Raw genomic sequence first — 27,937 nt, 5'->3', positions numbered from 1 at the left:
ATCAAATGTCTAAAAGACAGTTCAATCACTTAACATTCAAGTGTCACCAGGCCAAATAATTGTCACCTTCCTTGCCTCTCTCCCTAGCTTCAACTGTTGCCCTCACCTTAAATAATAAGAATAATAATAATAATGATGGCATTTGTTAAGCACTTACTATATGCAAAGCACTGTTCTAACTGCTGGGGGGATACAAGGTGATCAAGTTGTCCCAAGTGGGGCTCACAGTCTTAATCCCCATTTTGCAGATGAGGGAACTGAGGCACAGGGAAGTTAAATGACTTGCCCAAAGTCACACAGCTGACAATTGGCAGAGCCGGGATTTGAACCCCTGACTCTGCCTCCAAAACCCGGGCTCTTTCCACTGAGCCACGCTGCTTAAACCTTAACCATAGCCCCCATCTACTCCATCCCACTCACCTAGCCCTAATCCAATCAGTTGGATTTATTGAGCGCTTACTGTGTGCAGAACACCATAGTAAGCGCTTGCGAGAGCAGAGTATAACAGAATTGGTAGATACATCTCCTGCGCACAAGGAGCTTACAGAGGGTGAGACAGACATTAATGTAAATAAGTAAATTACAGATATGTACCTAAGTGCTGTGGGGCTGAGGGTGGGGTGAATAAAGTGTGCAAATCCTGAATGTGACTTTAGCTCTAGCCCATACCTTAGTCCAAGTGAACTTTTTCAAGTTGCTATTTTCAAGAGGTTGGTTTGAAGTTTTAGAAATGTCAATAGGAATTTGGGAATGGTTGGATGGAGGTGACTTGTAGCTCCCTCAGGGAGACAGCATTTGTGTCCATATCTGTAATTTATTTCTATCAATGCCTGTCTCCCCCTCTAGACTGGAAACTCATTGTGGGTGGGGAATGTGTCTAGCATATTGTTGGATGGTACTCCCCCAAGCACTTAATACAGTAATGCACACAGTAAGCATTCAATAAATATGATTGATTGAATGAATGAATGAGACAGAGAGTCATCCCAGTTGAATTCCTCTAATCCTATTATAAATGGGAGGTGAGGGGTTCGCAGTTCCCTGAGCTGAGGAAACTCAAGCATACCCCATGGAGGTGGGGATGATTAACGATGGGTTGGTTCTCATCCCTGGAAAAGAGCATACTGGGATGGATGGGCTGAGTGGTACTCAGGGAAAGAGTTTGCTTTTCACAGGGACAGAGGTTTGATGGTTCCAGCCCTGCAAATGAATATCGCCCTGTCCAGTCCCTCAAGGCAGGGAAGAATTTAGCCACACCCATTTTTCCATTGCTTTTCATCCCTGAGTTCCTTCTTTAAGAAGGGTGAAACAGTAAAACATTCCAATGGGCTAGTAAATGCTTTTAATTTACTTTCAAAGCTGCTGTGAGCCCTTCCAAGTCTCAGCCCCAATCTGCTCACCTTCAGAGAACTGGCCTTGGGCCTAACCCGTCTTCAGACTTTCGGCTGCCCTGCAAGGTAGAAAAGGCCACCACCCAGATTTCACATGACACTACCACGTGTCATCACAGCACATTTGCACATCAAGTCACACACTTGCGTCACCAGGTATGCAGCGTAGTGTGCTGATGTCATTATATCACACTGCACACAATGTAATGATATCGTATGCAGCATTTTGAGGAACATTTCTTCCTGCCTCAGGCCTCCCCCCACCCATAGCTGCCTTTCAATCAAGTGCCTTGGGTAGTGGGACTCCAAGATCCCGACTTACGTTCAACTGATGGATAGCTTTTGCCCTGCCGTCATCTTTGAGAAGGGGTGGCCATCTTTGAAAGAACCTCTTCTGCCTAAATCTTTGAAAAGAACAGTGGGATGGCCATCTTTGAAAGAAGCCATCTATGAGAAGGTCCAGGAGGCCACCCTCTTTGAAGGGCCCACGTGGTTCCCATCTGTGAGCCACCCCTGTCGTTGACATGCCTCACGTACCGTCTGAAGCCCAGGAATGCCTGGGAGCAGTGGGGAGCCCAGGCCGGTCTGATCAGCATGTTGGTTTTCCTGTGGGTAGGGACCGTCTCTATATGTTGCCGACTTGTACTTCCCAAGTACTTAGTACAGTGCTCTGGACACAGTAAGCGTTCAAAAAATACGATTGAATGAATGAGGTAATCAACTTCCTCCTCCACCCATTCTGTCCACTAGCCAGGTCAGGCCCGATGCCCTCTTCTGCCATCCTTCCTGCCCCAGAGAGGAGCCATATCACCTACAGCCTTTTCAGATCCATCGTTGGTGTCTCTCTTGAGTCCAAAGCTGCCTTGGGAAGCATTTTGGAAGCATTGTCTGCATGGAGAATCATGGTGACTGGCCTTATAATAATGATAATAGTAATAGCAATAATAATAGTATCTGTTAAATACTATGTACCAGGCACCATTTTATGTGTTGAGGTCTATACAAGTTAATAGGGCTGGACACAGTCCCTGTCCCACATAGGCCTCACAGTCTTAATCCCCATTTTACAGATGAGGGAACTGAGGCACAGAAAAGTTAAGTGACTTGCCCAACCAAGGTCACACGGCAGGCCAGTCATGGAACCAGGATTAGGACCCCCAAGCCCGTCCTTGGGATTTGACTCCCAAGCCCGTGCTCTATGCACTAGGCCACGCTGCTTTCTCTCTCACTTTTCTTTTTGTTCCTCTTCCCCATTCCTTACACTAATGTGGCACCTGCCATTTGTGCAGTCCCTGGGCACTCCACGTCTGATGTGAAAACCTTCTCCTCCGCTGCTCCTGACATCTGGAAACTCCGTCTCCCCACCTCCTGTTGACACTGTCTCCTTTTGGGTCTCAGCTGACAGCACATCTTTTCTCCCCAGCTTGAATCCCTCTGCTCCTAGTTATTGGGGTTTTTTTTTTAAACTCTAGAAGACATTTTGAATGAAAGAGGCCATTCAAATGGAGCTGTGTAAACAAAGAAGCAGAATTCTCCTCCTGCCTTGCTCTCCAGGAGAACTCAGGATAGAGCAACACAAGGAGAGAGCATCTGGCCCTTTAAAGGCAGAGAATCCTCACCCGTTGCTGCCATCATCAGGAAACAGTTAACCAGAGGCACGCCATCCCCAGTTAGAACTGGACAAGCCCCACAGCCCCTCCCAAGAGAGTAGGACCTTGGCTCTCTGGACGTGGCCGGACACGAAGGGAAGTCTGTGGTCTCACTGGGCAAGTGAGAGCTTGCCACTCGGGGGAGGGAGAGGGGAGGTCACACACCCGTGAGGTGAGACACAAACCAGACGAAGGAAAAGCAAGCACCCGGCCCTGGCCCTGCCAGCATGTACCGACGGACCGTGTTCACTCCTCTGCCGTGCTTTGTGCTTGTCAGAGAGGGAGGCAGCTTGCCCTCTTGGTGTGGGAACACAGCAGCACAGACAAGACCCCCCTCTTTGGGCTCTCTTGGGCCAGGGAGCCAGTCCCGCGGGGGGTGCGGGGGCCTATAGAGAGGCACGAGGGGGAAGCCATTGCACACTTTCTAATCTCAGCAGAAAGTCAGTAGGCAGGTGATGCCCAGCTCTGTTGGTTCAGGAGGAGAGTTGCACAAAAATCTCAGCCCCTCGAGTTTGATACTGCCTCATCCTCTACGTCTTTCCAGCCACCTCCTGTACTGGCCGACCCAAAGCTCCCCATAATTCCTTTTACTGGCACAATTGGCACTGCTTCCTACCAGAAAAAGAAGATTCTCCCAAGGGACTGTGTCTGAATTGATTATATCTCCCCCACTGCTCAGCACAGTGCTTAGTACACAGTAAGCTCTTATGGTAGCCCCCCCCCCCCCCCCCCACCTCAGGTGCCCTCTTATAGAGAAAGGTCTCACCTGGAAGCTGGGCCTTATCAATCAATCAATTGTATTTTGGGGGCTTTTAGAGTTCCAGCATAGGCGGTCCAACAATTCAGGCTAATGAGGAAGGGAAGGCTGTGGCCAGGTGGACTTAGGAGGGCTAAAAAAGGAAGCCAACCCTCCAGGAGAAAGAGACGGTCTTCCAGTCCACCCAGGATTCAGACTCCCTGCTGCCTGGCTTCTGGATTCCTGAAAAAGGGACAGTTTGGAAAGCTAGGAGGACAGGGCAGGGGAAGGATGGGAGGAGAAAAATAAATTACTCTCTCCCTCTTCAAAGCTTTATTGAAGTACTTCTCATCCAAGAGGCCTTCCCAGACTAAGCCCCACTTTTCGTCATCTCCCACTCCCTCCTGCATTGCCCTGACTTGTTCCGTTTGCTTCTCTTCCCTTCCGGCCCCATAGCACTTTTGTACATATCTGTAATTTTATTTATTTGTATTGATGTCTGTCTCCCCCCCCTTCTAGACTGTAACTTCGTTGTGGGCAGGGAATGTCACTGTTTGTTGTTGTATTGTACTTTCCCAAGCACTTAGTACAGTACTCTGCACACAGTAAGCGCTTAATAAATAAGATCGAGTGAATGAATGGACAGCAGTGGGGTCAAGCCACTCACATCCGGATAGAGCCAGTCAAGGATGCCAAGAGTGGGAAGGGGGTATAGAAGCCAAAGCGGGAGGGGTGGAAATGATTGGCAAGCACTGAGGGTGTGCGTATTTGGCGGGGGTAAAGGGAGGGATGGTGAAGAGGAGACAGAGAGCTACATTTGCTAATAATGCAACTTCCCTGGGGTGGGGGGCAGGGAGGCATGGGCTGCTCCAGACACCTCTCTGACCGGGGACTGAGTCCCGCGAGGGGCAGGTAGTCAAGAGAGTCAAGAGAGAGAATGATAGTGCATTCTGCTCTGCCAATTGTCAGCTGTGTGACTTTGGGCAAGTCACTTCACTTCTCTGTGCCTCAGTTACCTCATCTGTAAAATGGGGATTAAGATTGTGAGCCCCCCATGGGACAACCTGATCACCTTGTAACTTCCCCAGCGCTTAGAACAGTGCTTTGCACATAGTAAGTGCTTAATAAATGCTATTATTATTATTCTATGCCATTGAAGCAGCGTGGCTCAGTGGAAAGAGCACGGGCTTTGGAGTCAGAGGTCATGGGTTCGAATCCCGGCACCACCAATTGTCAGCTGTGTGACTTTGGGCAAGTCACTTCACTTCTCTGGGCCTCAGTTACCTCATCTGTAAAATGGGGATTAAGACTGTGAGCCCCACGTGGGACAACCTTGATCACCTTGTAACCTCTCCAGTGCTTAGAACATCATCATCATCATCAATCGTATTTATTGAGTGCTTACTGTGTGCAGAGCACTGTACTAAGCGCTTGGGGAGTACAAGTTGGCAACTAGAAGAACAGGGCTTTGCACATAGTAAGCACTTAATAAATGCCATCATTATTATTATTATCTCCAGGGACTTCCAAACACAGTTATCCCATTCCTCCTTCCCTGCCATTCAGCTGGAGAGCAGGGGTGGTGAGTTTCATTTGACTGAAAGGGAAATTGAGGCCAGAGTCTCCCCACCCTGGGCGGTAGAGGTGTCCAACCAGAACCACATTCCCTTAAGCCCTCGGTAGCCAAGAGAGGGGAGTTGAGAGTGGGGGTCTGGACAGAAGACTTTTAGACTGTGAGCCCACTGTTGGGTAGGGACCGTCTCTATATGTTGCCAACTTGTACTTCCCAAGCGCTTAGTACAGTGCTTTGCACACAGTAAGCACTCAATAAATACGATTGATTGATTGATTGATTGATTGATTGATTGATTGACTCAGACCTCCCCGGAGGCGAGGGGAGGAATGGGGGCCACAGTCAGCCGGGGGGAGGAGATGTAAAATGGTCTAACGCCATTAGACAAATGGACGGTCTGTCCTCCCTCTTGGACGCCGCGCGTCTCCTTGGTCACCTCGGAGCAGAAATAGAAATGATCCAGAGAAAGGCCGAGGGAAATCGGGAACGGCAGCCAGCGGGAGGGGAGAGGAGGGGGGAGGCTTCATCGGGAGAGAGGGATTCGTCTGGAAGGCCGGGGGGAGGGCGAGTGGGAGGCGATAGAAGAGAGTCAGCGGCTCCTTCCCCTTGGCCCTCACCCGGGGACAAGGGCAGGGCTGCGGAGTGTGGAAACGAGCTGCTCAGCGAGAGAGGGAAGACAGAGGAGACAGAGCCGCCGAGGAAATCCTCCCCCCTTCCCAATGTGGGATTATTAACCTGGGAGATGGGCCCGAGACCAAACCGGGATCAGCGGGGTCCCACGTGGGTGGCGACAAGGAAGACGGGGGTCGTCTGCCAAAAAGAAAATAATAATAACAGCGATGGCATTTGTTAAGCGTTTGCTATGTGCCAAGCACTGTTCTAAACAAGGATACAAGGTTGTTCATTCAGTCAGTTAGTCGTATTTATTGAGCGCTTACTGTGTGCAGAGCACTGGACTAAGCGCTTGGGAAGTCCAAGTTGGCAACATATAGAGACGGTCGCTACCCAACAGTGGGCTCACAGTCTAGAAGCGGGAGACAGACAGCAAAACAAAACATGTGGTCAGGTGTCAAGTCATCCGAATAAACAGAAGTAAAGCTAGATGCACATCATTGACCAAATAAAGAGAGTAGGGATAGATACAAGGTAATCAGGTTGTCCCACATGGGGCTCCCAGTCTTAATCCCCATTTTACAGATGAGGCCCAGAGAAGTGAAGTGACTTGCCCAACGTGACACAGCGGACAAGGGGCGGAGCGGGATTGGAACCCACGACCTCTGGCTCCCAAGCCCGAGCTCTTTCCACACTGCTTCTCTAAAGAAGAATTAAGCACTGTAGGGATTGCCTGAGTGGGAAAACCTCACCTCCCCCCACAACACACAGACACACAGACACACACAACCTCTCCAAAACACACGCGCGCAAATGTTTCCTCCTCTCAATGCTCTCCGGGGCGCAAGCCCCAGTCCAGAAGATCGGGATTCTTGCCTTCCCATGCGGATCCGGGATGCAGTTGGAGGCTCCTCGAGGGAATTGGGGGCGGTGGGTCTGGGGTCTGACCTGCCTCGCCCCCCAACTCTGGGAACTGATGGCAAGGGACATTCGCGCGTCCCCAAGGTGAAGGTCCTTGGGCGGAAAAGGAGGAATCTCCTTGCGCCGCCTTGGATTTTCTGGCCATTCTCGTTCAAAGGGGGTCTGGTGGTGGGGAGGGGTCTCCTCTCCTCTCTCCCTCCCCCGATTTTCCATAAACACCCAGAAGCGGACAAGGAGGTGCTGTCGGATCGGATTCCGACACGGTCCGAGCTAAATCCCCAAAGATCCACAAACCTTGGAGTCCGGGCCGCTGGGTTTTCCCCGTCAGTCACTGTTTCGGCCACAGCTGGCTAAGCAGGACAGAGAGAGCTGCAGGTGTGGTTTCCTCTTTCTCTCCCTCCTTAACTCAAGGTTTCGCCCCCACCCGCCCCCCGTCGCCACCCCTCTGAGTCGGACCGCGTTTGGAAGTGAAACGCGGCGCAGCTAAGGAACTGAGTCTCCTCGCCCTCCCTCCATCCTCCATCCTGCTCAAGCAGAGCGTCCTCAGGACCGGGATCTTTAGGGGAGGGGGTTGCGGGGCTGGGATTGGGTTTGGGAGAATAGGGGGCAATATCCAAACCGACCTTCCTCCTCCTTGTCCTTCCCAGGATCTAGGGCCCTCCCCTCCCAAATCCCCCCACCTCCACACAGGCACACACACACACACAAACACATACACCCACAAAAGATGTCTGCAGTTTTCTGTTTACCGTGCATGATGGCATTTCTGTGCTCTCTGTGCTGCCTCTGTTATTGATTGCTATTCCACACACGCACGCACACATGCACACCGGCAAGCCTGCTCCCCACTCAGGAAAAAAAAAAAGAAAGTCATCGTTACCAGCCCCTCAGTATCTCTGAGCATCCTAGCCTCTGACCTGACGTCTCTAGAGTGATATCGCACGAGTGTCTTCCACACCCTCCTCTTTCTCTTCCTCTTCTCACCACCCCCGACGCCCCCCACTTTTCAGCCTCCCTAGCTTCGTTATCCTGCCTCGTGTGTAGCCGCCTGCAGCCCAAACCTCCCCCCACCACCACACAAACATACACACCACTCCCACCGCTGGCATTAAATTTTCAGAGTGGATGCTATAGGGCCGTTTCTAATTACCTTATATCCCCTAGTGGTCCATGAATAATGGCTACTGAAGGAGCTCAGAAGGGTTGCTGAGAAGGAGAAGCAGAGGGAGAGAGAGGGAGGGAGAGAGAGTGTGTGTATGTGAGAGTGAGAGAGTGAGAGAGAGAGAGAGAGAGAGAGAGAGAGAGAGAAAAGCCAGAGGAAGAGGAGTTAAAAAAAAAAGAAAGAATTGTGCTATTTCTCATATTTTTCCCAAGGATCTAATCTGGCAGCAGTGTTCTGGAAGAGGAGCAAGAGAGAGGAAAAAGGAAGACACGTACAGAAACCTACCGTTAGAAAACAAGGAGGATATAACAGGTATTGTTACGCTTTATCCTTGTGTCTTTATTCGTTTGTTTGCTTGTTTTATGCCCATCTTTGGAGATTCCCCGCGTCTCGTTGTCTTTGCCCGCTCTCTAACTTGCCACCCTCGTTACTGGTGTCGCCCGATAGATTGAGGCCTCCCGGGACTGCCTTTTTTTTTGTTCTCTTCCTTCCTCTTCTTTTTCTGGTAGAAGTTGTTAATTTTCTCTTTGGTGTTCTTGGCTTATTTGGCTCATTTTCCTGGTGGGTCGTTATCGGGTGCTTGGATTCTCTCCCTAGTGGAATAAGGATTTCTCCCCCCCCCCCCCCCCCCCCCCCCCCCCGCGTTTTGCCCTGATCCGTTTACAAAGTGTCTTGGGAGCTGGGATCCAGTGGGATGAAGTGAGTGAGTCTGAACAAAGATAAGGCTGACACTTTTGGAAACGAGATGCTATGTGTGTGAGAGGGGCGGGAATGAGGGGAGAAAGGGTTGAATTAGTTGCCCTGGGCTGGAAAAGGAAAACAGGCATTACTAGTTTGCAAAGTTGAAAAATCCCAGCGCATTAAGCACAGGGGACTCGGGGGCTCACCCGGAGCGTGAGAAGTGATCCGGAGGGGCGCCGTTTGTCTAACCCGGAGCCTTCATTGTCCTTTTCGGTCTAGCACTTCCAAACTTCCAGGGAATACGTGACCCTTATCCTCACCCTCCAAGATTCCCAAATCGCCGATCGTCCCCTCTGGGGGTTGGCTAGCAGGGATTTTCCTTGGGGGCGTAGAGGAAGTTCTGTATTTTCCTCTCCCAACCAAACATAGCGATTCATGGGGTGGTGAGGATGGGTTGCGGGGGTCTTATCTGGGAGACTTGGAGTCCCGGCCACCCCCACGTCCATCTGGTTAATTCATTCATGGTCTCTCGCTGTCTCTTTCCTCTCTCTTCCCTCCCACCCCCCCGCCAGACATGTACACCCCGCCCCGTGTCATGACCACCGTGGCAATGCTGGGCCCGGCTGCTCCCTAACCCCGGACCCGAGCCGGAGTTGCCCCCTTGGTACGTGAGCCTGCTTTCAGTGAGGGACTGGAAATGATTGCCAACGTCTGAATGCAAAGCAATACAAAACGTGGAACGGGAAAGATGTTGTGTGTTTGTGTGTGCGCGCGTGTGTGCGTCTTACACCAGGGAAGACACCCGCTTCATTGGTGCCGGAGAACAGAGAGGCCGAACCGGTCCTGTCACATCTGGAAGGGCCCGGGGACGGAGAGATGCCCCTCCACCCTCGACCCCTGCCCTTTCCCCTCCCCTTCAGGTATTGGGGACCCCAGCCGACTTAATGGGGGTCGTCGCGGGGAGTCTGAGAAAGGGGAGGAATGCTCCCCGCAGCTTTGGCCAGAGGTAACTTTGCTAAGCGTGGCTAGCTTTGGAGTTGCAAAGTCGAAGGAAAATGGAAAGAAGCCAGTGGGGCAGGCCTGGATTTGGGGTGACGGTGGCAGTGGGGTGGTAATCGATTCCACCCCATTCACCTCATCGATGCCACGGCCCAGCCCCCCAAAAGTTTGGGTCAGCAGTGTCTTTCCCCTCGCCTTCCCCCGCCTCCAGCCCCCTTTCAGTTTTCTTCCGTCTTTTTCTGGGGGGGAGGGTTGAGAGTTGGGATGCGTGGGTCTCTCAGGGGTTCAGTGCCCCCTGTGCCAGCTCTGAGCCCAGGTCGCCTCTACCAAGGGGAGGAGGGGGCGAGGTGGGGAAAGAGCAGGAACCGTGGGGGCTGAGAGTCGATTTAAATTGGGCTTAATGGAATCCCAGGGCAGCTCTTTCAGATGAAAGTCAAAATAAGAGGCAGAGCGAGTCTCGACAGACCCTGTCTATTGAATTAAAGATGCCACGTCCCCCTTCTCCCCAACCCCCTGTTCTCCCGCCCCCTTTTTCCTCTTTAAAAGGAAAAGCCCACCACCCTGAGCCCAAGCCATAATGAGTGCTTCTAATTGAAGAGCGCTTCTGTTTGTTATTTGTTTGATGGTATTTGTTAAGCGCTTACTACGTGCCAGTAGTACGTGGCACTGTACTAAGAGCTGGGGTGAACACAAGCAAATCAGATTGGACACGGCCTTTGACCCACATGGGGCTCCCCGTTTCGATCCCCATTTTCCAGATGAGGGAACTGAGGCACAGAGAAGTGAAGTGACTTACCCAGGGTCACACAATAGACGCTCTCCTGCACTCGCTCTGGGCTGGGCTGGGGTTTGCGCCCTTTCCCTCCACCCCCCTCCTCTTTTTGGGGAGCACGATGCCCCTCTGCACCCCAGGGAGGGCTCCTCCCCCTCCTCCCCAACCTGTAGCCCAAGTGCGGGAAGGGGTAAGAGGGGTACGAGGTACCTGTCTACTTGTATTGATGTCTGTCTCCCCGGCCAGACTGTGAGCTTTTTGTGGGCAGGGTTTGTCTCTCTTTATTGCTGTATTGTACTTTCCAAGTGCTTAATCCAGTGCTCTGCACACAGTAAGTGCTCAAGAAATACGATTGAATGAATAAAGGCTCAGTAAATGCTTTGCCACCTTTCCCTGCCCTGGGAATCTCTGGGTGGGGAGGGGAAGGCCAGGATCTGCCAGGTTGAACAGGGGCCATGCCCCAGGGCAGATTGACCTCTCCAAATTCATCAGTGCTAACCCAGGGGTGAGGGAAGAGAAGGCGGTTGCTTCTCGGAGCCCTATGGGCAGCAAAAATGGGGATGGGGGGCTGGCATCCCTCGCAGTAAAGGGGGGTCGATGGAGCCCCGGGGGGTAGCGGTTGTGGTAGAATGGTGAGGAGGAAGTTGATTTTGATAAGCAGCCCGAGAAGGAGAAGAAGGGATTCTGTTTTTTCGCTCTGGAACCGTGAGAGGGCCCCTTATCCCAAGGTTGACCATTAGTCATCAGAGAGGCTCCTTCCTGGAACGACTCAGAAGGGCTTTGATTCTCTTTCACGCTCTCCAATTCCCCATCCTGTCTTATGTGCCACAAATGAAGCTTCCTTGCTCCTCCCTGGTGGGAACCTATAGGATGCAGTTCACCGGACACCACAGTTAGTCTATTGATAGTATTTACTGAGCACCAACTGGGTACAAAACACAGTACTAAGCACCAAGGAGAATACCAGAGAGGCAAAAGACTGTCCCTGGCTTCAGGGAGCTTGATCTCCCATGATTAATAATAATAATAATAATAATAATGGCATTTGTTAAGCACTTACTATGTGCGAAGCACTGTTCTAAGCGCTGGAGTGGATACAAGGTGATCAGGTTGTCCCATGTGGGTCTCACAGTCTTCATCCCCATATTACAGATGAGGTAACTGAGGCACAGAGAAGTTAAGTGACTTGCCCAAAGTCACACAGCTGACAAGCGGCGGAGCCGGGATTAGAATCCATGACCGCTGATTCCCAAGCCCATGCTCTTTCCACTGAGCCATGCTAAATTGAAGGAAAGACCAGCATGGTATACTACTGAGGAAGGAGTGACCAAACAAAAACTTCATAAGGCATTAGAGGCAGGAGTGCACCCATTAAACACAAGTGATGATTAGCTGCTTAAATGACCGAACTCCGGCATTGGGCACTCCAGGATTCCTTCCCAGGGATCAGTGTGATCCTGAGGGTTCCTTTTTTTGTTTTCCTTTATGGTATTTATTAAGCACTTATTATGTGCCAGGCGCTGAGGTAGTCATAAGATAATAATAATAATAATGATGGTATTTGTTAAGCACTTACTCTGTGCCAGACGCTATACTAAGCACTGGGGTTGACACAAGCAAATCAGGCTGGACTCAGTTCCTGTCCCAAGCGGAGCTCAACCTCTCAATCCCCATTTTACAGATGAGGTAACTGAGGCCCAGAGAAGTGAAGTGACTTGCCCAAGGTCACACAGCAGACAAGTGGCACAGTCAGGATTAGAACCCATGAACTTCGACTACCGGACCCAAGCTCTATCAGTACTCCATGCTGCTTCTATCACACTATTGTCTTATTGGATAATTGAAAACTGCCCCTTCCCATAGCCAGACAAGAATGCCTGTGATGGCTGAGGGTACTGTGAGTTGTGGTGGCCTTGATAGTGAAGTTCCTTGATGGTCTTCCTTTCATATGATAATCAGGTTGGACAAAGTCCCTGTTCCATACAGGGCTCCCCATCTTAATGATAATATAATAATAATGGTGTTTGTTAAGTGCTTACTATGTACCAGCCACTGTATTAAGTGCTGGGGTAAATACAAGGAAATCAGGTTGCATAGTCCCTGTCTCACGGTGGGCTCACTGTCCCAATCCCCATTTTACAGATGAGGGAACTGAGGCACAGAGAAGTGAAGTGACTTGCCCAAGGTCACACAGCAGACAAGTGGCAGAGCTAGGATTAGATCCCATGACCTCCTGTGTTCTATCCATTAGGCCATGCTGCTTCTCAATTCCCCATTTTACAGATGAAGCACGGAAAAGTTAAGTGATTTGCCCAAGGTCACACAACAGACAGGTGGCAGAGCCAGGATTAGAACCCAGGTCCTCTGACTCCTAAGCCCATACTCCTTCCACTAGGCCACGCTGCTTCTATCTCCCTATTGTTGTATTGGATAATGACAACTGTCCCCCTTTCCCTTAAGCCAGACAAGAATGTCCCGAGGGTTGCGGGCACTGTGAGTTGTGGTGTGGCTATGATAATGAAGTTCCTTGATGGTCCTCCTCTTCATTCCCAGTGTACAATCTTTTCCTTCCAAAGGGTCTCACAACACCCAATTCCTCACCCTCATGAAGTAGGAGAAGAAAACTCCTGCCCTCCAGGATCTTACAATCAACCCACTGTGGGAGACAGATGTTGAAGTAAATTTCAAGAAGGGGAAAGAGTTGAGTACAAGGTTATGTACATAAGTGCTGTGGAGATGAGGTGACTATCAAAATGCTTAGGGGGTTCAGACTAAGTTCATAGGAGAGAGAAAAGGATGGGGAGATAAGAGATTCATCAGAGAAGGCTTCCTAGAGGGGATATGGTTTTTAGTAGGGTCGTGCAGATGGGGAGAGTGTTGGTCTGTCAGATATAAAGGGGAAGGGAATTGCAGGGAGGTGGGAGGGTGTGAGCATAGAAAAGAGATAGAGAGAGGTGAGAGTGAGACACGGTGAGTATATTGGTATTAAAGGAATGAAGTGTGTGGGCTGAGTTATAGTGGGAGAGGAGTGAGGTTAGGTAGAAGGGAGAGAGCTGATTGAATTCCTTGAAGCCAGTGGGGAGGACTTTCTGCTTGGTGCAGAGATGGGTGGGCACCATTAATGGTTTTTGAGGAATAGGGAGGCATGCCAGAATAATAGTTTAGAAAAATGGTCATATTTTAGAAAAATGATCCAGGCAGCAGAGTGGAGTATGGGCTGGAGAGGGGAGAGGCTGGAGGCAGGGAGGTCAGCAAGGAGTCTGATGCAGTAGTTGAACTGGGATATGAACAAGTGCTTGGTTGGAGAGAAAGGAGCAAACTCTGGCGATGTTGGGGAGATAGAATTGACAAGATTCAGTGACTGACTAAATATGCAGGTTGAAGGAGAGAGATAAGTCAAGGATAATGCCAAAGTTAAGGGCTTGGGAAACAGGAAGGATTGTAGTGTAGTTGATAGTGATGAAAAAGAGGAAAAGAGGATTTTGGAGGGAAGATAAGGAATTCAGTATTGGATATGTTGACTTGCTGGGAGGACATCCATGTAGAGATATCCTGCATGCAGGAGGAGATGCGAGATTTTAAAGAGAAGGTAGGGGCTTGTGAGGTAGATTTGAGATTCATCCATGTAAAGGTTATAGTTGAAACTGTAAGTGAGTGAAGACTGGAAATAGAAGGGAACCCAGAACTTGGCCTTGAGGGTCACCAATAGTTAGGAAATGGGAGGCAAAGGAAGAGCCAGAGGAAGACACAGAGAAGGATTGACTAGAAGGATAGGAGGAGAACCAAGAGAGGACAGAGGCAGAAAAAACCAAGGTTAGATAGTCTTTCCAGAAGAGAAAGTTCACAAATTAAGACAGAGAAGGGTCCATTAGATTGGGTGAGAAAGTCATTGGTGACCTTAGCTCTCTAAGCAGTTTCAGTGGAGTGGAGAGGTCAGGAGTTGGATTGTAGAGGGTCAAGGAGGGACTTGGAGGAGAGGAAGTGGAGGCAGAGAGTGTAAACAACCCATTTGCAGAGTTTAGTCAGGAATGTTAGTGAGATGGGGTGACAGTTAGATGGGGCAGTGGAGTCTAGAGAGGGTGTTTTTAGGACAGGAGACGGGAGTATTCAAAGCAGAGGGGAAAGCATCGTCATAATAATAATGACTGTGGTATTTGTTAAGTGCTTACTATGTTCCAGGCACTCTAGTTGGTCAGTCACATTTGTTGAGTGCTTACTGTGTGCAAGCACTGTACTTGGGAGAGTACAATTAACAATATAATAGACACATTCCCTGCCCTCTAGCTTACAATCTATTCATTCATTCATTCAATTGTATTTAGTAAGTGCTTACTGTGTACAGAGCACTGTAGAGGGGTAGATACAAGATACCCTACTAAGCGCTGGGCTAGATACAAGATAATCGGGTTGGACACAGTCCATGGACCACATGGGGCTCACAGTCTTATTCCACATTTTACAGATGAGGAACCTGAGGCACAAGGAAGTTAAGTGACTTACCTAAGGTCACACAACAGGCACGTGGCAGAGCCGGGATTAGAACTCAGGTCCTTTGACTCCGAGGCCCGTGTTCTTTCCATTAGGCCACACTCCTTCCCAAATAGAGAGCCATCTGAGAGTAAGAGCAGGTCCGGGAGGGAAGAAGAATGAGCGCAGATGTTTTTATGAAGTGTGAATGGATAATGTAGGAGGCACAGTTTGAAAGCTGGTGACGACTCCTCTCGAAGGAGGATGGGGAGGGTAGGAGGGAGCTGGAGAGTTGAGGGAGAGATTTGCAGGGGCGTGTTCACATTTGATGGTTTCAATTTTGTCAACAAAATAGTTGACAAGGTCATCAGGGGCAAGAGCGGAGAGATGGGGCATTAGGGATTTTAAGAGGGAATTAAAAGTCTGGAATAGTTGGAGTCAATAAGTTGTCATAAAATAGAGTTGCTGGGCAGAGGAAAGCGTACAGTTCTAGCAGATGAGTATGGTACAGGCTGAGATTTTGTAAATCATGCAAGGTATGGTCAGGGCAAACACAGAATCGTCATTCATCAAATCCCACAATAGAAGAACAGGACAAACTCTGAAGGTGGAAGATGGTAGATTCAAATAAACAAAAGGAACCATATTTTCACACCACAGGTGATAAGCAGGTGGTACCCTTGCCATGGAAAGTTGGACAGGTTGAAAATATCAGCAGGTTCAGAAGAGTTTTCGCTAAATACATGAACAAGAGATTCATAATGAACACTGGAAGTCAAGTTAGGGGTGTAGAGGGGAAAAATTAGGACTGTTAGGTGGCACATCTTTGTTCATTAGGATGGATGTCAAGGAGGACAACCACCTCATCATTCCCCTAAGCATCTAGCTGCCACCCTCTTTGGACTGAGTGTGAGGGCTAGATGGGCTATTGTTCTGACCTCATTATGGCTGTGCTTATGTTCTTGTGTTCTTAACTGAGACTAGTCGTCTCCTCCTGGTGTCCTCTTAGTGCTTTCTCTCTCTCTCTCTTTCTCTCTCTTTCTCTCTCTCCCTCTCTTTCTCTCTCTCTCTTCAGACTAGGCCATATTTCTTTAACCTGTTATATATGAGAAGACCTCTCTTGAAGGTACTGCCTGGGTTGGAGGCTATACTATTTGTCTCTTTGTAAGGACAGTGCGTCTGTGTGTATGCGTGTGTGTGTGTGTGTGTGTGTGTGTGTGTGTGAGTGAGTGAGTGTCTGAGAGAGTGAGGGTCTGGAGAGAGAGAGAGTCCTGCCTGAAGCGGCATTACTTCTGGGAGTTCTTTGGGACCCTCCCTGGAGGGATCAGCCCAAAGTGTCTGGCTTAAGAGTAGCAAGATGTAAAGAGAGATGGGGGTGATGATGAAATGTTCACAGCTGAGGGAGCGGGGAAATTGAGTTGTATATTATGAAGATGGAGATGCATGGGGAAGGCCAGGTGCTACTGCCAGAGTTTCCAGCTCTCATTTTACTGTGCTTGTCACCCCCTGCTCTGAAGGTGAGCTGGATTTCCAGAGCTCCGTGCCAAAGGAGAAGGGCCAGATATCCTCCTGTTTCCCAGAAAACAGAACTGAGTTGTAGAAAGGTGGAGTGAGCTGCCCTGGTTCCCAGTGAAAATCGGTGGTGGAGCCAAGGATGCTGGCGGTCCAGGCCAGATGCAGGATGCGGGCGAGAGGGCCACAGTGAGATAGAGGAGGTCGAGGTACGGTGAGAAGTTTAGCACTAGAGGATTGAAGTGCAGGGACTGGGTTGTAGTAGAAGAGTAGCGAGGTGAGGTAGGTGAGGGCAAAGTGATTGAATGCTTTAAAGCCAATGGTGAGGAGTTTCTGTTTGATGTGGAGGTGGAAGGGCAACCACTGGAGTTTCTTGAGGACTGGGGAAACATGGCCTGAACATTTTCGGAGAAAAATGATCCAGGCAGCAGAATGAAATATGGACAATTACTTTCCCCCTCTTCAAAACCTTATTGAAGGCACATCTCCTTCAAGAGGCTTTCCCCGACTAAGCCCTCCTTTCCTCTTCCCCCACTCCCTTCTGCGTCACCCTGACTTGCTCCCTTTATTCATTCCCCCCTCCCTACCCCATAGCACTTATGTCCATATAAGCAATTTATTTCTTTATATTCCTGTCTGTCTCCCCCTCTAGACTGTAAATTCGTTTTAGGCAGGGTAGGTATCTGTTTATTGTTATTTTGTACTCTCCAAGCACTTAATACCATGCTCTGCACACAGTAAGCACTCACGTAAATACGATTGACTGACTTAACTGCTGAGCCAGCCTGCTCCAGCACTGCAGAGCGCCAGTACTGGAAAAGCCTGGTGTTGGAGGGGCTACCCAACATTCCTCTCCAGCTCAGATGGATGATGCCCAGCAACAGAAAGCCCTGGGTGCGAGGGGTTCACCGTTAAAACAAGATGCTGTAAATCCTGCTAGTCGGGATCTAGGGACAACAGGCCCCTTTGCTGCTCAGAATCAGCCTCAGATTATCCATCCGTGGCACCCTGAAGGTCCCAGCATCCAAAAGAACTTGTGAGGCTTGGTGGTCTGGGCTCCACATTCCCTCCAGGAGAAAACCGGCAACATCAATGGCTTTTGCTCCCTTGCAGCCCCTTGTATCCTCGCAGAGCTTTGAAATCTTTGGCCAAACATCCCAGAAGCTGAGGTGGTGGGGAGGAGGGGGAGGGTTAAGATTTATGTCATTTTAGGGTGAGACTCCCTCACTGAAGAGGATAAAAAAGAAAGGAAAAAACCCAACCGGAGCCAGCCAAGCTCTTATCACTGAAACAGGACACTTACCGCTCTCTCCCCCACCCCCAGAGCAATCATTAAAAGCCATAGGCAGTGGGTATCTTGATGCTCTGTCAGTCTCAGCCTTTTCCAGCAGAAGTCTCAGAAGGCTAGCACTCTGCTACATATAAGAAAACAAGTGAGAAGAAGGAGAAGGGAGGAGAGAGCCTTTGCAGCAGGCGATCAATAATGGTAGTGTCAGTCAGGGCCCCTGAAGCTCCTGCATCATACTTGCACTCAGAAAGGAGCTCTTGTCTCCCCCTAGGACTGAGGAGAAGGAGTCGGGGGAGGTGAGTGGGAGAGGGGAGGAGGCAGGATGTAGAAACCAAGAGTGACAATTAAGAGGATGAGGCTGAACTGGAGGGGTAGAGAGGAAAGGGGGTGTCCCAACTCTCAAGCATCTGAGTTCTCTGCTGTTACTTATGGCGTCCTTCTCTGTTCCCTACCCAAGATAGGTCATGAGTGGGAGCAATCCAGCTCTCAGGGAGAAGGGGGAGGAGGTGAGAATAGGCCAGTTTCCTTGATCTCCCTTAGGAAGAAATGAGTGTTCTACTTATTCCCTCCTCAACCCCTGTTCCCCACTCTAACCTCTAAGCCATTCTAGCCTCTAAGGTTAAGAGAAAAACCTGTGTGTGTTTGTGTGTGTTTGTGTGTGTGTGTGCATGCGTGTGCCTAGGAGAAGTCAAGGGAAACGATCAAGGATCCCTTCCATTAATGCACTTTTCAAGGTTGAAGATCTGTGGGTGGAGAGGAGAGGCCTGAAGGGGGAGGGGGGAGGGGAAAATGGTAAGGCATTGGAGAAACTTAAGAGAATGTCTTCCTTTTGTCTCCAAGGAGATCAGCTTGAGAAATGATCCACACGTTAATTAAAATTATTATATCTTGATTGAGCCATTTCTGTTGGCCCGGGAAGAGAAAGAGATTATCTCAAAAAAAAAAAAAAATAACCGAAAGAACCCATTAGACAGAAAAATCCCATCTCCAAAGTATGAACTCATCACCCGGTCCTTGTCATCTGGTGAAAAAAAAATGAAGCAAAACCAAGGCCGTTGGCCCAAGGAAAATGGTGGGGGTGGCGGGGTGAGGGCAGGTGGGAGGAGAGTCCCGGTTTTTATTTTGAAAAGACTGTGCGGCACTCGTCCGCTGGGGAATGCACAGCAATGCTGCCTCCTTTGAAATGTTAGAAGCAATTCAGATCAGTTACTACCAACTGCATTGCTCCCGAGTGAGGAGGAGGCAGAGCTTTGGGCTGGTGTGACGGGTGAGCCCATGTAGGTGGTGCCCGGGTGGCAGCGGGGAGGCTTTACGACCTCTCTCTTTCCAGAGAGATTCTCACAGACAGGATGCCAGGGGGCCTGGGGACTCAGGGTGCACAGAGTGGAGGGGGTGGAGATTGGATCCTGGCTTTAAGTTTCAGTGCACAAACCTGTGTGAATCCTGGATTTGCTTTCGGAGCCCTCTTGGGCCCCGGTTACCTTAGAGACGACCCATCTTTTCATGATCCTCCCGGCCGGCTTGTTTTCCAAATTCCAACTTTAGAACATCTCCCCAACCCGGGACCTTTTCCTGGGATCCTTCCTCCCACTGGCCTCACAAAGCCCAACGTGGGCAGACCTTCCCGGCTAATTTCTGTAGTGACCCCCTGGCTCATTAGGCTGGATGTTCTGCCGCCTTGTAAGATATTCAGGGATTTTAATACAATTTTCAGTTGATTTAACAACAAGCCTTACTGGGGGGTTTAAAATACCACGAGGGCAGCCAGAGGCCAACAGCAAAGGTATAATTGCTCTCAATTTGATAAATACAACTGGCCTGGTGCTTTTTTCTTAATCCACCGTACCCGTCCCAGGGTGACTGCAGTCTTGCTTGGCCCTATTACCCTGGAGTCAGTCAGGCAGACAGCCGTATTGACTGCAGGACTTTGATAGTGCTGTGGGGAGTTATAGAGGAGGAAGAAGACAAGCTGCCTGTCCTCAGGACTTTGCAATCTAACAGCAGAGACAAGAAAACAACTGCAAAATTAGGCAAAAGGACTTAGACCCCAAGCAGAAAACTTCAAGTGGATGAAGGGACCTTAGCTATTGTGTGCCATGTTAGGGGGAGCTGGAATGGTCAGTTAATCGGTGGCATTTATTGACCATTTTTGGGATGCGGAGCACTCACCTGTTTGGGATAGTACAATGCAAGAGTTGGTAATAATAACAATAATAATAATAATAATAATAATAATAATAATAATCACATTTGTTAAGTGCAAAGCACTGTTCTAAGTGCTGGGGGTATACAAGGTGATCAGGTTGTCCCACGTGGACAATGTTAATCCCCCTTTTACAGATGAGGTAGCTGAAGTTCAGAGAAGTTAAGTGACTCGCCCAAAGTCACACAGCAGACATGTGGTGGAGCCGGGATTAGAACCCATGACCTCTGACTCCCAATAATAATAATAATAATAATGTTGGCATTTATTAAGCGCTTACTATGTGCAAAGCACTGTTCTAAGCACTGGGAAGGTTACAGGGTGATCAGGTTGTCCCACATGGGGCTCACAGTCTTCATCCCCATTTTACAGATGAGGTAACTGAGGCACAGAGAAGTAAAGTGACTTGCCCAAAGTCACACAGCTGCCAAGTGGCAGAGCTGGGATTTGAACCCATGACCTCTGACTCCCAAGCCCGGGCTCTTTCCACTGAGCCATGCTGCTTCTCTTGAGCCACCTGCTTCCCTGGTAGATTTGACCCCTGCCCACAAAGAGCTTATAGTTTAGATAGAAGGAGTCAATGGGTGAGTGGGCCAGTGTGTGTTAAAATGCCTTTCTGGGAATAGAGAGGTTGCTAGAAAGCAGCATGGGATAATGGAAAGTGCCTGGGCTTGGGAGTCAGAGGTCATGGGTTCGAATCCCAGTACTGCCACTTGTTAGCTGCGTGAGTTTGGGTAAGTCACTTAACTTCTCTGTGCCTCAGTTACCTCATCTGTAAAATGGAGATTAAGACTGTGAGCCCCAAGTGGGACAACCTGATAACCATTTATCTACCCCAGCGCTTAGGACACTGCTTGGCACATAGTAAGTGCTTAACAAATACCATCATTATTATTATTTTTAGATTGCTGATGACATCTGGTGAGTAGGTGTCACTCTCCAGGGCCCTGGGCAGGTGGAGATGTGGTGGGCACATGGTGGGCCCTAGGAGTCATTTGTTCTTCCCCCCTTCCGGCCTCACAGCACTTAGGAACATGTCTATTATTTATTTGTATTGATGTCTGTCTCCCCGCCTCTAGACTGTATCCCCATTGTGGGCAGGGAATATGTCTGTTTATTGTTGCACTGTACTCTCTCAAGTGCTTAGTACAGTGCTCTGCACAAAGTGAGCACTCAATAAATACGATTGAATGAATTTTGATTTTACCATTGCCTCTCTTGGGACCACTGCCTTCTCCTACATTGGTGATAGAAACTGGAAATCATATGTGTAGCTTAGAGTTGGTGCTTTTAGAGTGTGACAGAGCCAGGGAGGACCCTGTCTTCAAAGGCAGATGGACAGAAATTGAAAGATCCTTCCACTTGGATAAGAATTGGCATCCATGAAGAGCCCATGAGAAAGAGCACAGAACTGGGAGCCAGAGGACCTGATTTTGAACCCCAGTGCTGCTACCTCTTTGCTGTGTGTGACCTTGGGCAAGTCACCTAACTTCTTTGTGCCTCAGTTTTCTCATCTGCCAAATGGAGATCCCAATGTCTGTTCTGCCTCCTACTTAGACCGGGAGCCCCATGTGGGACTTGATTATCTTGCATGTACCCCAGAGCTTGAGGTGCAGTGCTTTGCCCATAGTAATCACTTAACAAATACCACAATTATTATTATTATTATAATTGTTATCCCCTGATTGTTTTCCAGGTCTGAACTGGTTGTGAGGCGATCCCTGCCCTGGAAATCTTGGTGTGTGGTCCTATTGTAAACTGTTCCTCTAGGACCTCTTTCTAAATGAGCTTGTCCTTAAACTTCCACATCAGTTATGGGGCCTATAGTGATATTCATCTAAGCAATTCTCCTCCAGAGCCCTTGGCTGACCAGACCGAGATACTGGGCTGAGGAAAGAAGTGTTGCCTACTAGTCAGCATTTTTGTGGCCCCTAGTGAATTCCAATGAACTTGGCTGTCATTTTGGGAAATTGTTCCTACCAAGAACATCAGGATATAGGTGAATGTGGTGAACCCCATTTTATAGATGAAGAGGCTGAAGGCCAGAGTGGTTAAGTTTCCAGTGAAAGATCCATTACCTTTACAGAGCCATATGCCCTGGGAAGGGATCTGAGAACTCTCCCGTCTTCTCAGGAGGTCCTGGAGCGATGGTCTCGTTGGAGGGAGGGTTGAAGAGTGATCAGGTTTATGGATTCCTGGTTGCTTGGTAAGGGAAAAGGAAAGCATTCTTTTCTCTGCTCATATCATTTTTTAGCTTTCTCTTTTCTCAGCATGACACTAAGGGAATATGGTTTATTACAGTGAACCTCCCCAAGAGCCAGATATGGGGCAGTTGATCAATCAATCATATATATTGAACACTTAAATATGTGCAGAGCACTGTACTAAGTGCTTGGGAGAGTACAATATAACAGAGTTGATAGACACATTCCCTGTTTTAGAGGGAAAGACATTAATATAAATAAGTACAGTATGGATATGTACATAAGTGCTGTGGGTTGAGGGAGGGTTGAATAAAGGGAGCAAATCGGGGTGATGCAGAAGGGAGTGGAAAAAGAGGAAAGGAGGGCTTAGTCAGCGAAGACCTCTAGGAAGAAGGCAGGAGAGACAAGGAGGAAAGATAAATGGAGAGAAAGATCTTCTGGCCTCAGGTCTGTGAGGTGAATCTTGCGAGGGCCTTTATAGTTTGTGTCCCTGAGGGCTCAGTTTCATGGAGCTTTAGAAATGCCCCTAGAGATTACAGGCACCTGGAATGGGTATCTTTTCTGTGGCAGCCAGGCAATCAGCCTCCTGGCATCAAAACCCAATGGGGTTAGTCAGACTCTAAATTACACAACATGGGACTTTGCACTTGTGAACTCAGATTGATCCACTGGCTTGTTGTTGTTCGATATTCAACAATCATGTGCCCACTGGGTGTCCTGGGTGCATACCCTTTCCTAAAAAGAGAGGACAAAGGCTGGAATTGGTTAGAGCCAGAACAGGAGCTCAGGCCTGGGGCCAGTAAAAAAAAAATGCAAGGGCTAATGGCCATAGATAAGAAGCAAAGAAAATCAGAAGAGAAGGAAATGTTCTGGGTGTCTATATAGAACTGAACCAATCAGAGTTTTAGATGAGACTGACAAAATCCCAGTAGTGGTGGCCTAGGACAGAATATCCTAAATCAGCCCAATCTCTGGACTCTGGTGAGTCACTCCAAACCCAAAAGCAGAGGCAAGGAACAGAAAGAACCCCACTGGGGATTTTGGAGAGCCAGTACTGCCCCAGTCCGACTCTCAGGTGGCAAAGTCTTTCTGAAGGGGCAAGCTGGGAGCAGACAACACATATCTTTCTAACAATCTTGATGCTATATTTAGAAAGTCACCTGCCTGCCTGGATCTGGGCAGGGTGAGACTTGGTATCGACCAGGCTAGAAGAGAATGTGGATCCCTCACTGGACCACCTGAGATGGTGAAATAAAAGGGAGGGTATTGGCAGTAAGGAAGCCAGGCTCCAGATCGACTCTAGCAAATAATGAAGATACGGAGGGCAGATAAGCACTTTCACCGGAAATACCCGGATAATTGAATCTAAAGTACATTTTTGGCTGGAATTATCCAGACACTCGTCCAGTATAAACCTGAGCAACACTCAAAAGTCTTATTCCTTCCCAGGCATTTATCTCTAGGGGAAACACAGTGATTCCAGCCTGCCTCCAGTTTTCAAGGAGAGCCAAATAAAGTAAGACCTCGGGAGGCTAACAGGAGCTATTCACAATCGCTTGTAATTTGAAACAACAGCTGTTCCCCAGCTGTCTAGCTGTCCTATTGTTCTTTAATAAAAATAGTGGATCATCAGAACCCGGCTCACTCAAAAAACATATTTTCCAGTTCCTTGTGTTTCCAATTAACAAAGTTTTACAGAAGGTTAATAATAATAGTAATAACAATAAGGCCATACCTGGAAATTTCCAAGGTGCTGTGGTGGTCCTCCATTTTATTCTGCCTCACACCCAATATCTCTGAGAAGGAGGGGAAAGGGAAAGGATATTATCCCCAGTTTGCAGGTGAAGTTATCCAGCTAGTTGGTACTGGAGCTGGGATCAGGCCTGTTCTTCTGACTTCCCATTCGGAGTTTGGAGGCATCAGGCAGTTCTGGGTTAAGTAAGGAAAAGCTTTCTGACCTAGAAGATAGAAAGCGTATGACTCAAGTTAGACCGTGGACTTCCTGATAATGAAGAAGCTATCTGAGAATACAAAGAGAGGGAAATGGCACCAGAAACTGTAAGCTACTTGGATTGAGTCAGATCAGAAAAAAATGGACTCACAGTCCTCAGAGCTACTAGGTATTAGGCTTCAAAAGAACAGGTTAGGGAGAATTTAAAAATCGAGTCCGAGAAGTGGATAGAGAGGAATTATTAAAATCTGTGAGTGTGAAAGAAGATTGCAGTTTTCTAAGGGACACCATAATTAAGGCCCGGTAGATTACAATTCATCTGAAAAAGCAGAGTGCAAAGAACCAGAAGCAACCGATGACATTCCAAGAGAGACTAAGATCAAGTGGCAAAGAGAAATGTGTGTACTGAAAATGAAGAAGATGGAAGGCCCAAAAAGCTTACATCAGTTAAGCATGGCAAGAGAGAGATAAGGTCAGAGCAGAAAAGCAGAGTGAGTTAAAGCATCATTTTTCAGCCAGTGGTTCTAGTACCATTAATGGTGGTACTTCCCTGGGCAGCAGGTAGTTCTCAGGAAAAATTCTCTAGATGTCTGGAATTCTATGTAGACTTCTGGTGGCTGCTTCCTGTTTTCCATTCTACTTAAACTGGGAGCCCCATGTGGGACAGGGACTATGGATGGATTAACTTGTATCTACCCCAGTGCATAGAGCAATGCTTAGCACATAGTAAGAAATATAGTACCAGAACCACCACCACCACTACTACTACTACTATTACTACTACTAATAATAATAATGGTATTTGTTAAGTGCTTACTATGTGCCAAGCACTGTTCTAAGCACTAGGGTAGATACAAGGTAATCAGGTTGGACAGAGTCCCTGTCCCGCATGGGGCTCACAGTCTTAACCCCCATTTTACAGATGAGGTAAATGAGACACAGAGAAGTGAAGTGACTTGCCCTAGGTCACAAAGCAGACAAAGGGAAGCAGCGTGGCTCAGTTGAAAGAGCCCGGGCTTTGGAGTTAGAGGTCATGGGTTCAAATCCCGGCTCCACCAATTGTCAGCTGTGTGACTTTGGGCAAGTCACTTAACTTCTCTGGGCCTCAGTTACCTCATCTGTAAAATGGGGATTAAGACTGTGAGCCCCCCATGGGCCAACCTGATCACATTGTAACCTCCCCAGCACTTAGAACAGTGCTTTGCACATAGTAAGTGCTTAATAAATGCCATCATTATTATTATTATTATTATTATTATAAGTGGCTGAGGCAGGATTAGAACCCATGACCTCTGATTCCCAAGCCGGGGCTCTTGCCACTAGGCCATGCTGCTTCTCTACTACTAATAATAATAATCATAATTATAATAATTGCATAAAGGAACTGGAAAATGTTCAGAAGAGGGCAACTAAAATGATCTTGGGGATGGAATAGCTCTAGCAAGGACTCTTCCATTTGGTAAGATAAAGGCTGAGATGGGTTCCACCGAGAGAGAAAGGGAGAGGAGGAGGGGACACCCATTGACAGTGTGGGGTAAGGAGGAGGGAGAGAGAATAAATCAATCAATCAATCGTATTTATTGAGCACTTACTGTGTGCAGAGCACTGTACTAAGCGCTTGGGAAGTACAAGTTGGCAACATACAGAGACGGTCCCTACCCAACATTGGGCTCACAGTCTAGAAGGGGGAGACAGGGAACAAAACAAAACATATTAACAAAATAAAATAAATAGAATAGATATGTACAAGTAAAATAAATAGAGTAATAAATATGTACAAACATATATACATATATACAGGTGTTGTGGAGAAGGGAAGGAGGTAAGGCGGGGGGGATGGAGAGGGGGCGGAGGAGGAGAGGAAGGAGGGGGCTCAGTCTGGGAAGGCCTCCTGGAGGAGGTGAGCTCTCAGTAGGGCCTTGAAGGGAGGAAGAGAGCTAGCTTGGCGGATGTGGGGAGGGAGGGCATTCCAGGCCAGGAGGATGATGTGGGCCGGGGGTCGACGGTGGGACAGGCGAGAACAAGGCACGGTGAGGAGATTAGCGGCAGAGGAGCAGAGGGTACGGGCTGGGCTGGAGAAGGGAGGTGAGGTGTGAGGGGCGAGGTGATGGACAGCCTTGAAGCCGAGGGTAAGGAGTTTCTGCCTGATGTGAGGAGTTTCTGCCTGAGAGAAGACTGAAGAGCAGAAATTCCTCTACTTCCATTCCTCTGACTCCTCCTTACCAGCAGCCCCAGGCTCCGGCTTGGACAGCTGCCAGAAACTGCATTCTCCAACTTGACCCCACAGCCCCACTGTAGCCTTGGTCAGCACCCCGAATAATTGTGGTATTTGTTAAGCTCTTGCTTTATGCCAGGCACTATTCTAAATGCAGAGGTAGGTACCAGGTAATCACATCGGACATATTCTCTGCTCCACATGAGGCTCACAGTCTAAGCAGGAGGGAGAACCGGGATTGAATCCCCATTTTACAGATGAGAAAACTGAGGCCCAGAGAAGTTAAGTGACTCACCCAAGGTCACATAGCAGGCAGGTGGCGGAGCTGGGGTGAGAACCTAGGTCCTCTGATTCCCAGGCCCGTGCTCTTTCCTCTAGGTCAAGCTATTCCCGTGCTGCCTGCCGTGGTCCCCTGACTGGGGCAGTCTACAAAGGTGTCACGATCTTCACCAAGGTGCTATGGCTTGGCTAGAAAAGCAGCGTGGCTCAGTGGAAAGAGCCCGGGCTTTGGAGTCAGAGGTCATGGGTTCAAATTCCAGCTCTGCCAATCATCAGCTGTGTGACTTTGGGCAAGTCACTTCACTTCTCTGGGCCTCAGTTACCTCATCTGTAAAATGGGGATTAAGACTGTGAGCCCCCCGTGGGACAACCTGATCTCCTTGTATCCCCCCAGCGCTTAGAACAGTGCTTTGCACATAGTAAGCGCTTAACAAATACCATCATTATTATTATTATTATTGACCCACGGGTCCAGAGTCAAATCCTGGCAAGCACTGGCACAAATGAAGCCAGGGTGGCAGAAGACTCAGGAAGGGTGTAGATGGATCCTCCATACTGTAAGCTTGTTATGGGCAGGGGACGTGCCCGCTAGTCCTGTTGAATTGTACTCTCCCAAATGCTTATCACAGTGCTCTGCACAAAGTAAGTGCTCAGTAAATACCATTAATTGATTGATTGATTCTTGAACAAAGGTCCGTGAAGAGTCATCGATGGTACTTGCAGCATGGCTCAGCGATAAAGAGCCTGGGCTTTGGAGTCAGAGGTCATGGGTTCAAATCCCGGCTCCGCCAACTGTCAGCTGTGTGACTTTGGGCAAGTCACTTCACTTCTCTGTGCCTCAATTACCTCATCTGTAAAATGGGGATTAAGACTGTGAGCCCCCCCCTTAGGACAACCTGATCACCTTGTAACCTTCCCAGCGCGTAGAACAGTGCTTTGCACATAGTAAGCGCTTAATAAATGCCATCATTATTATTATTATTATTATTACTTGCTAGATACATAATCATGAAGAGAGCAGGAAGGCAAATGTCACAGTCTTCTCCCAGCATCCATGATACCACTGTCAGAGAAAGGATACTGAGCTGGGTGGGCCATTGGTCTGATCCAGTTTGACAACTGTAGTCTTTTGAAGGTAGATACTGTAGCGTTTGCCTTGTTTTAAGGAACGATGAGAATTAAAATTTTGCTCATCTATTTGCTCTAGATCAGGGACCAGCTACCCTTTTGTGCAGAAGATCCAATCAATCAATCGTATTTCAATCAATTGTATTTATTGAGTGCTCACTGTGTGCTGAGCACTGTACTAAGTGTTTGGGAGA

The 27,937-nt window shown here is 48.6% G+C and overlaps 1 protein-coding gene across 1 annotated transcript in view; it reads left to right on the top strand.

Annotated features, from left to right (window-relative positions):
* The window catches only part of RAI1 (retinoic acid induced 1), a 212,401-nt gene that overhangs the window by 77,879 nt on the left and 106,585 nt on the right, over positions 1–27,937 (top strand). The window contains 1 exon segment of the mRNA XM_038762790.1: positions 8,257–8,356. The gene's annotated coding sequence lies outside the window, so the exon portion shown is untranslated.

Source organism: Tachyglossus aculeatus, chromosome 21 (assembly GCF_015852505.1).
Source record: "Tachyglossus aculeatus isolate mTacAcu1 chromosome 21, mTacAcu1.pri, whole genome shotgun sequence".
NCBI lineage: Eukaryota > Metazoa > Chordata > Mammalia > Monotremata > Tachyglossidae > Tachyglossus > Tachyglossus aculeatus.
The sequence above is the reverse complement of the archived record's forward strand: the minus strand, read 5'-3'. Positions and strand labels throughout refer to the sequence as shown.